Here is a 13,797-nt window from a genome sequence, read left to right on the forward strand (position 1 = left end):
GAGCCACGTGTGGCCTCTTCCCTGGGAGAGGGACAGCGGAGAAGGGGGGAAGGGAGACCCCGGATAGGGCAAGATATGACAAAATAACGAGGTATAAATTACCGGGGGCATATGAGGGAGGGGGGAAAAGGGAGGGAGGGGGGGAAAAAAAGGAGGACCTGATGCAAGGGGCTTAGGTGAAGAGCAAATGCCTTGAGAGTGATTGGGACAGGGAGTGTATGGGTGTGCTTTGTACAATTGATGTATGTATATGTATGGATTGTGGTAAGAGTTGTTGGAGTCCCTAATAAAATGTAAAAGAAGAAAAAAAAAATGTAAAAAAAAAAAAAAAAAAGAAAAGAAGAGAAAACAAGAGAAAATGATTAGGGCAAAGAATGTACGGATGTGCTTTATACAATTGATGTATGTATATGCATGGACTGTGATAAGAGTTGTATGAGCCCCTAATAAATTGTTTAAAAAAAAGAAGTTCAAGAAGGAAGGACATGTTTTGAATTTAATTGTGGTAACGGTTGTAGACACTGCTTGGTAGGATTGAACTATGGAATTGTGTGATGTCTAGATAAGCTCCTAATAAATGGTTTGAGAGAAAACAAAAAAAAAAATAAGAAATTGATGGGCTTGGATCACAGCTGCTAAATGAATAACACAATGTTTAGTAGATAGAGTTGCTGGGAAATACATTGGATTGGAACAAAGCTAAAGAAAAGAAGATTAATTAGAAATCTTTTGCAATAGTGAAAGCAAAATATAATGGCAATTGTAATCGGCAGAAATGTAGATATGTGAAAGAAAAAGGATATCTTGAAGTTAGCCACTGCTTAACTTTGGAGTTGGCAGAGAAATTAATGTGGGGTTTGAAGCAGGATTAGACATCAAAGCTTATGACAAGACTCTGTGATTATATGGTTGGAAGATTGTGTTAGCGAGAATAAACCCAGCGAATTCATCAATCACTTCCACACTGTCAAATGCACCACATTCCAGTTTTCCATGTTTTCTCAGCCCTTATGCCATTTACACATCTTTTTGAAACCAATTTCCTCTGGGTTTATATATCTAATTCTACTTCTACTTTTCTAGAGAGGCTTATTGTTTGACTGCCATTCTATTTCTACAAAAGGGCCACAAAAAGACTGTGGGAAAGATCTGTTATCTTTTAATTCAACTCCCCCTCCCCCCACAAGCATTTTGATATCAATTTCATACTTATTTTTATTAAGATAAAAGTGAAGATGTATAAAATCAGATTATAGTATAAATTGATCCTATATATCTACCACCCAATTTCTAAACTCAACTTACATTCACTTGTTTTTTTATATCCCCCAAACCCTTGGCCCATATTATTTTAAAGCAAACTCAGATATGCTATTATTAGGATGAATACCTAAATACATAAGTATTTTAAAAACTACATATAATAAAAAACCTTTTGGCATCTCTAAAAATATTTAATTTCAGTATTATTAGACTGTATGAAATTTGCAATTGCCTTAAAATTCCATTAAAATCTTTAAAAAATATTATTTCTGCAAGCTGGAACCAAATAAGGTTTTGTAGTTTATGAAGAATTGCTATATCATTAAAGTACTTTCAGTTAAAAAAAAAAAAAAAAAAAAAAAGAATGATGAATTCTTAAAGCTTAAAAGCTTGTAAGCAACCATTTAAGATATAACTATTGATCCAGCCCCTTCTGGATCAAAGAAGAGCGAAAAATCAAAGATACATGGAAACAAATAGTCCAGAAGACAAATAGACCTGGATAGGGTCAGTCTCCACAACCAGAAGAACTAGATGGTGCCCAGCTGCCCCTACTGACCACTCTAAAAGAGATGACAATAAAAGGTCATGGATACAATAAGCAGTGGGAAAATGGACCAAAGATCAAAATCATAAAAAAGACCAAGCTCACTGGTGGGCTAGAAACTGAAATCCCCAACAAAACCCCTGGACAAAATTAATTTAGCACAGAAAACTATGTAGAACAAAGACATCTGCAGCACCATACACACACACATACACACACACACACACACACAAACGAGCATCAGCAGCAATAAATTCACCCTTAAAAACAATTCTACCGGCCCTATGAGTCAGAATTGACTCCCTGGCCATCAAGTTTTATTGACAATCGTGCTAAATATACATGGACAGGGAGCACTAGAAAGAATCAACAAGGCAAGAAGTTAAAAAAAAAATCCACAAACCACTGGCAAGTATAACAAAGGAAAAGAACCGGGTTAACATGAATAAGAATTGAAATGTGAAGCATCACAACAGAGCCAAATGAAATGAAAGAAAGAAATTAAATAACAGCAGGCTGTGAAAAATAGTATTTCAACAAATTTGAAAAGCTGAAGAAATTAATGGATTTCTAGAAACAGACTATTTCTCTAAATTAACATTAACTGAAGTAGAACGTCTGAACAGACCCATAACAAAAGAAAAACATAACCTGGTCATTAAATATCTCCCAACAAAAAACACCCCAGGCTCAGCAAATTTGCTGGTGGATTCCACCAAGCTGTCAGAGAACAGCTGACATCACCTCTACTCAAACTACTCCAGAAAGTAAAAATTCTAACGCTAAAACCAGGGGAAAACAGCACTTAAAAAGAACATTATAGACCAATACATTTTATGAACACAGATGCAATAATTCCAGTTAAACTCCTAATCAGGGAGACAGGACTGACTGCCAGGTGGGGTGAAGAGAGACATGATGCTCTTAGAATCATTAGGTGGGGAGGCACTTTTTTGGCATGCAACTAGAGGGCAGAATTGACCTAGGAATCTGGGGGTATCCCAGGAACCCAGGCCAGGTGCTTCAGCATGCTAGAGCACTGAGTCCTGGATCTTTGGGGTGCACATCAGGCTCCAGAGGCTGCACTGGGGGGGGCCCATATGGAAACTCCACTGGGTGAACTGGACTCTACCTCAGACACATGTGTAACCTGAGGACATAAGCCAGAAAGTACATGGTGTCTGAGAAAGCAGAGCAATGTACTGTGGGTTGGTGGACAAACAAGGTCTGGCTACATCAATGCCCTGTGTGCTGTATTAAGATACCTATTATGCTGGCAAACCTGTGACAACCATTCTGTTATACTCTGCTAGTGCTTCTTGATATTAGGGGGTGTCTCACAAGTGCATCACCACTGGGGCTCATCCTTTTGAAACTGTTACCGGTTTTTCAGTAAATGAAACTCAAGGAGGTTGAGCGTGTAGGGAAAGAAAATATAGCAAAGGTTTGGGGGGGAAGGTGGATACAGAGGGGTGGGAGAGATGAAAGGAGATGATGTCAAGAAGTGTAAGAAGGAAAAGTATGTTTGGAGACTGATCATGGAAGCAATTGCACAATTGCGCTTCGCATGGTTCAACTATGGAATGATATGACATATGTCTAAACTCCCAAGCATAGATGTAGGAATGGGTTTGGGGCTCAGACTAAATCCTGGATCCAACTTAAGAATAATCATTTCTTACATCATGGCCCTGCTAGATACTCACCTTCATGAAGTGATCACTGAAGATAAGGGTGCTACAGCAAAATGTGGTGAAGAAAGCAGATGGTGCCCAGCTATCGAGCTGCATAGTTCCTGGGGTCTTGAGGCTTAGACTCAAACACACAACCATCTAGTCAAGGAGTCAACTAAGTCTACATGGAAGAAGCACCGCAGCTTGTGTGATCCAAAGATGGCCATTACAAAATACGGATATGGTGAGGAGAACAGCGTCAGAACTCAAATATGACCACCCAATTTGTGGAGCCCTTTTGAGAATGTTGGAGCCAAAACCCATTTGTGGAGTATCTAGTCAGACTGAGCCACTGACAGATCTGCTCTGGCCACTGGCAAGAGTCTCCTACAGCTTTACTCTCAGGCAGAGACCATTGGAACCGTAATGATGCTGGATGGAACTCGACACTTGGCCACCCTATAGATGTGCAAGTGTGCAAGTATCTATTACTGGTTCCATGCCACAAGTTTCTTCCCTGGCTTTTTGAATGCTGATAGAGGTCTTTTTCTTCTTGTACATTATTTGTATTTTTTTTAAGTTTAAACCTTAACAGTTTTATTGACATGTAATCCACATACCATATAGCTCAATAGTTTATCAATATTCCAATATTAAAAATACAAGTTGGACAGTGTAAGATGTGACAAAATAATAATAATTTATAAATTATCAACGGTTCATGAGGGAGGGGAGCACAGGGAGGGAGGGGTGAACAGGGAGGGAGGGGGAACAACGAGGAGCTGATATCAAGGGCCCAAGCAGAAAGCAAACGCCCTGAGAACGATGATGGCAACAAATGCACAAATGTGCTTGACACAATGGATGGATGGATGGGTTGTGACAAGAGTTCTATGGGCTCCCAACAAAATGATCTTTAAAAGCGACTTAAAAATACACTCCAATATTACATATTCCAATATTAAAAATTTATGCAGTCATCACTACAATCATTTTAGAATATTTTCTTTTTTAAAAATTTGATTTCATTCATTAGATCCTTTTAAAGTTTTATTGGGAAATAATCCACACATCGTACATTTCAGTAGTTCAATCATATCAAGAAGAACTGTGCCATCATTACCACATCATTTGTATTTTTGTCTTGCTACTATTTTGATTTTATCCTTGCCACCGTAGTGCGATTTTGGTTTCTGTTGGGTCTCCCAGCTGTGAAGCACAGAAGGAGTGCATGCATAATGATACAATGGTGATATACTGAATACAGGGATGGGTTGGGGGGGCGGGTCATAGGGAGGGAAGGGGATTTTAGGAGTAAACAATTATGGCAGGAGTGGGGAGAGAGCATCAGAACGAATTGTGATTTCACAACTCATTTTTAAAATGATGTAACTATGGGGGGAAAGTTGAATGCTCTGAAATTGGTGTGGTAATGATTGTACAATTCTCCATGATATGACTGAGCAATTGAACTATCGAAATGTATGATATATAAAGTATGTGCCAATAAGGCTGTTGGGGGGGGAGAAATATTGACTTGTTAAAAAACGTAACTACTTATCAGTAGAATTCAACACTGTATCAAAAAATAATGCACCATGGCTAATAAGGATTCATACCAGGTATGCAAGTGCAGTTCAACATCAGAAGAATGACCAAGGTAATTAATCATCACATAAATTTTAAAAATGAAAAGAACCACATGATGATATCAATTGACACAAAAAATCATTTGACAAAAATGATTAATTTTGTGCTATTAATAGCACAAAATAGGAAGAAAAGGTAAATTCCTTAACATAATAAAAGGCATATACAACACCAATGGCCAGCCTTGCTGTCCATGGAGGGAAACTGAAAGCATCCCTCTTGGAAATGGAAACCAAACAAGGATGAGCTTTCTTTCCACTCCTATTCAAGACTGTGCTTGAAATCTTAGCCAGAGCTATGATGCAAGAAAGGAAATTTATATTTATTGATTAATTTAATTAATTACACTATCTTGGAGGATAACTATGTCATGGTAGTATTTTAAGCACTCTGCTGAAATAACTTTATTACTCTTGTGCTTTTCTGTTTCCATTGAAATATTCTAGCATGGACTCTCAGAATTCTCTTCACATGCATCAAGATTAATAACAAGCATGTGTTAGATTTCACAGATTAATTACAACGAAAATCAGATTCTAAAAGTGATAAGCCTGCTTTTGAAAGCTGAAATTTAGAAGGCACGGTGGGTAGCTTAAAATGAAGAAAATGTGGTCAGAAGAGAAGAGAGAGATTGAAAAGTATTTGTTCTTCCTTGCCTGTGCAGATTAAAAACCATATTTTCCTCTGCTGCAGAAATAGATGCAAGACAATCCTGCAGGTGAGGCAAGCAGGGTGCAGATGCTTCACTTCCAGGGGAGTCTCTGTGGTTTGGCAGACTTTCGGTGTGTGCTTTGTTTTGTTTCATTTTTGTTTGGGGTTTACGCTTTGGTTTGTTTTTAAAAAACATCTGTGTTGAAATCATTATCACAAAAATATGTAAAACGAACTATTAAGACCTATATTTCCACTAGTGACTGCAACATATACAATTTGCCACAGTAGATGGACACCCAGGCATCGTATTCAGATTGAGATTTAAAACACAAAAAAATAATCAAGAAATGCATAGTGAATATCCCCATATGAACAAACTGAGGTATTAGAACTATCCCTAGATTTCAAAGTCTTATTTTGAGATTGTATGTACACAGACTTCATAACACGGGCAATTCATGCAAGTTGTCACACCAAAGACTCTCTAGAGAATACTGCTACAGAGTGTGTTTCAGTAAGTGTATGAGCTTATATGTGTTTGAGCATATATAGATCTAGATGTAAATGTCGTATGTACATATATGTATTACAAACTCAAACACATGCTCACGTGCCCAAATTTGTTCAAGTCGTCATCCAAAGACTGCAATTCATTGACAATGTAGTCAACCGTGTTGATGATCACAATAGACTTCGAGCAGAGCTGCTGTCAATGCCACTGAAAGTGTGGGGTTTCGTTGTTTGTTTTTTCATTTTTAAGAAAATAATGTTCTCTATCCACAATTGTAATGCTTATTAGATGTATATAAATTAGAATATACAAAGAAGTACCAACATATCCCCAAAGCCTGTAGTACCTACTCCACAAAAATACTCCGATTTATATTTGAAGTGCTTCTCCTGTTACCCTCTGGCCAGCAACACCTCTGTGGCACAAGCACCACTATGGCCATTTACATGCGTGCGCCTCCAGTCTTTGCTCTGTGTGATCGTTAGAAGTACAGGCAGATGCTCTGCCATCGAGATTGCTTCAGAAGTAGTCATCCAAAGCTGCCAATACTGAGCCGCCTGCGAGTCAGGGGACACACCGGAAGGACTGGAAGCGTGGGAGATGCTCACCAGCCCTGCCCTGAGAAACACAGCTAAAGAAGAAAATCGAGGGGTGCTGAAACCCGCCCACCTCTGCCTCTCTGGGCCTAATTCGTGGGGCATAGTCATGGCTGCGCTGAAACAAGCTTAAAGTCCACTGCTGAGATCCTGTTGCCCTCAATTCACTCCAAAAATGGGCCATTCGAGAGATTAAGGTAACGTGTACGTGTATGCATCACTGACAAAATGCTGAAAATGCCAAGCGAGAAAAGATTATAAGGTTTCTCTTGAATGTGAACAATCTGTAGCAAAATTTTAAGGGAATTACTGTATGCTAGTTATTTTTAACTTGGTAAAATATTCAAAGCTGCACAGCCTTTTGCTTTTAAAAGTTTATTAATGTTCTACAGAAAAATATTTTATCATAAAAACAATTTACCACTATTTTAAGACATTGGGTCCTAATCTTACCTATTTTCTGCGATATTTGGTCAAAAATAGGCAATATTAAGCCCTAAGTTCTCATATACATAACACTTAAAAAAAAACTCGTCATGATGAATAGTATTGTGGTTTTATTGTCTTAATCCATTCTGACTATAAAAGATAATATCCAGCTATTTCATAGTTAATATATCAGAAATTTTACCTGTTCTGTTTTAAAAACATGCACAAACTGGTTAGAGAGAAACCTTAAAAGGCACTAGATCGAATGGGAGAAAAATGTGGAATGAAACTCAAAACCATAAGTGACCAGGCTTGTAGTTAGGTAAAGACTGGCAGAACCCCTGAGACTAAGGCTTTCAGTCACCCTTTGGGTCAACCTCTCACTCCGTTTTCAGTCAAGTAACAGACAGGTCTGTACGGGAAGCAATAAATCTATGGAGGCGGGCACACCTTAACCATCTGGGAGCAAAAGGGCGGCATTGACCGAGCAACACAGTTCGGAACAGCTAGAAGAGAGTGAGGGGTAGAAAGAGGCGGTCCAGGGAGGACGTGGGATAAGTGAGGTTCATTGTGGAGACTGCAATCCATGAGATGAAACAAAATGTGCAAGAATTATTCAATGGAAATGCAATCAGTAAGCTTCCATTTAATTCACAATAAAATGGTTTTAAAATAGAACCATTTTGCTGTGTGAAGTAATTGGCAACAAAAACTTGGATAGCTAAGGTATGTTTCCCTATTTTACATAAGGTCAACCCACATTTATAATTATCTAGTTAGGCTTCTTTGGGGGGTTTAGATATAAGGAATAATATTGGCCTTATATTTTATTGTAGAACCGTTGCTATTGTAGTATGTTTCAAGGTGTTCCAAGTCAACGCAATACTTTATTAACAAATAGGACTAACAGCCCCACAGGATTTCCCGGCTGTAGTTTCTATGAGAAATCTCATGTCATCCGGGTCCCTATTACAGGAGTAAGCAGTCCAAATACTTTATCTGGATCAATTCCTATGGGATATGTAAAAATTTTTATTAAGGAAAACAAGTTACTATTGAAGTCCCAACTAATACTTTAATCCATACAACTTGGTTAGTTATCCAGAATAAGTCAAACTCACAGGTGTTTGTTTTTAATTCCCTACTCCCTGCAATCATTCATAAAATTCTGATTGATGCTATTAGGTGATTCAAGCCACTTTAATCTTCAGCCTTATACTCCAGTCCTCGAGACCACTCGACCCACATTTCACTCTCGAATCTGTCCCAGTAAGAAGGAAAAGCAAGATGGTTGGTGGCAAACATAAGTCCTGATGATAGCTAGAGATGGATCTGAAGATATCTATAATTGCTAGAATTATAAATGGACTGACATCACCCTTCAAGAAGCGACTACAGAATGAATTTGTAATCTAGATACAGGCTGTTTCACAAAGAGACACACAAAATAATAATCAGACAACAAGGTAGGGAATTGGGGAACAGAAAGAGACACAACATGCGGAATTGGAATGGTTGAATTGTAGAATGGGCATCTTTTGACACAATGAAATACATGTACCTTGTAATTATTGTTCAGTGCTGTCAAATTGGTGGCAAATCATCAAAGCGCTCTGCTCTTCCTGCACCATCCCCTGATCCTTGCTATAACTGAGCACACTGTTACAGCCATTCTGCGACATCTCACCAAGTGCTTTCCCTTCTGTACTGCCTGCCCCTCTCCGTTACCAAGCAAGACGCCCTTCCCCAGGGACTGCTTCCTCCTGCTGGCTGTCCAAATAGCATGAGCTGAAGGCTTCTACCATCACTCTAAGGAGCGTTCTAGTTGTGCTTCTTCCAAACAGATATATTCTCTCCTCTGTCAATTCACAGTGCTTTCACTCTTCTTCCCCAACATCAGCCTTCAGATGCAGAATGCTCCTGAGGAACAAGGCTGGTGAGACTTTGCCTGTGCGCTTTTTCTGGGAGTAGATGATTTTTTTTCAATCATTTTATTGGGGGCTCGTACAATTCTTATCACAATCCATCCATCCATCCATTGTGTCAAGCGCATTTGTACATTTGTTGCCATCATCCTCAAAAATGAGGAGTCCTTGATATCAGCTCCTCATTTTCCCCTCCCTCCTCCCTCCCCCTTCCTCATGAACCCTTGATAATTTATAAATTATTATTTTGTCATGTCTTACACTGTCTGACGTCTCCCTTCACCCACTTTTCTGTTGTCCATCCCCCAAGGAGGAGGTTACATGTAGAGCCTTGTAATCAGGTCCCCCTTTCTACCCCCATTCCCTCCATCCTCCTAGTATCGCCACTCTCACCACTGCCCCTGAAGGGATCATCTGTCCTGGATTCCCTGTGTTTCCAGTTCCTATCTGTACCAGTGTACATTCTCTGGTCTAGCCAGATTTGTAAGGGAGAATTGGGATCATGATAGTGGGGGGAGGAAGCATTTAAGAACTAGAGGAAAGTTGTGCGTTTCATCATTGATTCCCTGTACTCTGACTCGTCTCTTCGTGTCAACTTGGAGAAATAGGAACATGGAGGCGTAGAATCCAACCTGCCAGTCAGGCCACTGCCTGAGGATGCCTCCTTGTGGGTGTGGCCTTTTAGGAAGGGAGGAACCTGGGAACCTCCCTTCCTCTGTCTGCTCTGTACCTTCCTGCCTTTTCCAACTCTGCCTCCAGCAGTGGCCCCTGTTGGCTGCCCCACCCTGAGAGCTTTGGATGCCCTGTCATAGTTCTACTGATCTAGGGGTTCAGAGGTCCCTGACTGGCAGAGTTATGGATTTGAGCTGGACTTGACTTTGATGCCTTCTTTTGGTATAAGATTACTTGTTGATATAAAGCTCTTTCTTAGACATATATGAGTGTCTCTGGATTTGCTTCTCTAGACAACCTGGCCTAACACATTCATGCAATTTGGGCCAAGTTATCAGGGGAGACTTGTCCCTGGAGAAGGACATGATGTTTGGTGAAGGAGAGGAGCAGGAAAAAGGAGGATGCCTCTTAGTGAGATGGATTAACACCGTGGCTCTATAATCATGGGCTGGAGCACAGGAACAATTGCGGTGATTGCCCAGGAAGAGGGAGTGCCTCCCTCTGTGGCACATGGGGTCTCTACGTCAGAACCAGCCTGAAGCCAGCGAAGGACAGCAACGGCACCCAGCCGTTTGAAAAGAATGACCGATGGCATCCTAAGAAAAGCTGCATTCAGTAATCTGCCAGCTGCTGATATGGCCTCAAAAGGGCGAAAGCAGAAAAGTACACTTTCAAAGCAAACGTGAAAACCCCATTGCATCGGGAGGTGATTTGACAAACGTCTATTAGCAACTGACACACTCAACACAGCCCCGGTCGGAAAGCATGGGAGGGGTTGACAAACAGAATCGCCAAGACAGATCAAATATTACAAAGGAAACTGCCCTAAACAAAGTGAGATTATAGGCCCAAAGAACTTATTGGTTTTATTAGGCACCCCCCAAAATGTCAAATTTTTTATTTAAATTATTTTTATTATATATGTTACTCCTCTGATCACAAGTCAAGCAAATGTTGAATTCCTGACTAAAATGATAAACTAAAAGTGAAAACTAAAAGCAAAAAGTATAAACTGTTGACAAGATAAATGCAATAAAACTATTATTTATCAAAATTTATGAGATTCCTCTAATCCAATAAGCCAAAAACCAATGCCATGTGTCTGATTCTAACTCACAGCAACTCTGTAGTGACACTATAGGAGGAGCTGGAATTGTTCCTCAGAAGTTCCAGACTGTAAATATTTACAGACGAGATATGAATGTACTGGACAAAACAAATTATGTACTGAGCTTTAAATGTCTGCATTTTGAAAAAATTTTTTCAAGCTATTCATTCACTGCCACTGAGTCCATTCTAACTTGTGACAAACCTCTTGCCTAAAGTAGAACTAGGCTTTGGGGTTTCTGGGGCAAGCTATCCTTCCAGGAACAGAAACCTCATCTTTCTTCCATGGAGCACCGGGCAGGTGTGAACTCTGGTCTCGCGGTTAGCAGCACAAAACTTAGTTCACCCTACAACCAGAGTTCATGTTCAAGGGACTAGAAACAAGGAAAAACAAGAATAGAAATTCATGTTACAGAAATCCAAGCGTGACATAAGAAAATAGACTTCTGTGAACACAAATTAAAATAAAATGCATAATTATAATGATACAAAAAGAACAGGCTAGAAGTGTTGAAAGTGAAGAAATAGGCAGATTTATATCTCTTAATCTAATAACACTGTCCATTTTCTAGGAAAAAAATAAAACTACTTTTTTCTAGGACATGAAAATTGACTTTAATACATTCTATTAACTATTCATTTAATTAACTTTTAAGTGTCCCAATTCAAAGCAAACAATAACAGCTGTTATTGTTAGGTGACGTTGAATTGGCTTCAGCTCATACAGACCCTGTGCACAATAGAACAAAACACAGCGCAGTCCTGCGCCATCCTCACAATTGTCGGTTGGAGCCCGTTGTTAGCACCGCTGTGTCAACCCATCTCATTTCGGTTCGTCCTCCTTGGTTTAAGACACTCTATTTTACTAAGCACAAGATCCTTTCCAGACTGGTGTCTCCTAGGAATGTGTCCAGTGTATAGGAGATGAAGTCTGGCCAGCCTCACTTCTAAGGAGAATTCTCACCACACGTCTTCAAACACAAATGGTTTCATTCTTACAGCCCATGGTGCCATGGTATCTCCTCTCTCTCTCTCTCTCTCTCTCTCTCTCTCTCTCTCTCTCTCTCTCTCTCTCTCTCTCTCTCACCAACATAATTCAAAGACATCAATTCTTCTGCAGTCTTTTTTATTTATTAATTGTCCAATATGACGCCATTGGAAATACTATAACTAGCATCAGGGGCATCTTAATCTTAAAAATGTCATATTTAGCTCGTCACCACTTTCCGAAATCCCTTCGCAGCAGACTTGTCCAGGGCAGTGGGTTATTTGACTTCTTGGCTACTGCTTCTTTGAGTGTTGCTTGTGGATCCAAGTACAATTAAATTCTTGGCAACATTTTCTGTTTATCAGATGTTGTCTATTGGTCAACGTTTGGGAAGATTTGTGTTCTCTTTACACTGAATTATAATCCGTATCCAAAATTGTCATCTTTGATCTCCATTAGCAAGTGCCTCCCATCCTCTTGGGTTTCAGCTAGCCAAGTTTTACATCTGTGTCTTGTAGACTTGTGAGTCTTTCTCCACTGCTATACTGGTGCTCTTCGTCTCATCCCAGTTTGTCAGTGTGTTTGCTCAGGACACAGGCAGAATCCAAGTCGCAAAGAGCCATAACACTGATGGATGCCTTTGCTTATTTTAACCCATGAAGTTTCTCCTTGTTCTGTTCTGCTGCTTGAGTACAATTTAGTGTTCTGGAATTCCTACTATTCAAAATGTTTTCCATAGTTTCTTATGATCCATACAGTAGGTGTTGGAAGAGAACATGCTTAAATATCTATGTACATGTACTACACATAAATGTCTATTGGGGTAAACTTATGATAGTTCTTAGACATAAACATTTCAAGGAATGGGTCCCATAGCAGGGAGGCTTAGAAGCACAATCTAGTTAGACATCTAGTCCAATTGGCAAACCAGCCCACAAAGATAATGTGCTACGTCCTACTTTAGCACATCATGACAGACGCTCCAAGCTTGAAAGCAGCCATCCTTAGGTTCAACAATTTCAAGGCAAAGCAAAACAGAGTGAAGAAAATCAAAGACTCAAGGAGACAATCAATCCAAAGGACTGAAGGGGCACACAAACCACAGACCGTGCAACACGGAGATAAGACACAAGCACGATGGAGGGACACAGATTGAAAAGAAAGAATGAAACCAAACTTGGCCAATGGTTACCCTGGGTGAAGAAGGAAGGGTCTCTGCCTAAGGGGCTCTGAATTCATGTTAATGGTGGGATATACATTGGAAAATAATGATTTTACAACATGAAGAGTATAACCAAGGGCAGTGAATTGTGTATGTTGAATTGGAGAATGTTTTGTTGTGTATGTTTTTGCCACAATTAAAAAATAATTACATAGGAGGCATGGGGAGGGAAGACCAGGAGGAAAGGGAAATGAGGAGCTGATGCCAGAGACTCATGTAGAAAGAAAATGTTTTGAAAAAGATGATGACAACGTATGTACAGATGTGTTTGACATAATGGATTTATGTAAGGATTGTGATGAGAGCTGGAAGATCCCCCAATAAAATAAAGTAATAATAATAATAATAATTACATGAATAACAATGAGTACAAGGAAGAGGAAAATGTTCTAAACTTGAGTGGTAATGACTGAATAACTCTTCTTAATATGTTTGAACTATTGGATTACATGATATGTGGATGAAGTGCCAATAAAACTGTTGTTTGTTTTTTTGATAACTCTGATTGGTGTCTCAATAGAAAGTTCTGAAAAGAAAGAGAGAAATATGTACAACAAAAT

The sequence above is a fragment of the Tenrec ecaudatus genome, chromosome 8 (genome assembly GCF_050624435.1).
Source record: "Tenrec ecaudatus isolate mTenEca1 chromosome 8, mTenEca1.hap1, whole genome shotgun sequence".
Classification (NCBI taxonomy): Eukaryota; Metazoa; Chordata; class Mammalia; order Afrosoricida; family Tenrecidae; genus Tenrec; species Tenrec ecaudatus.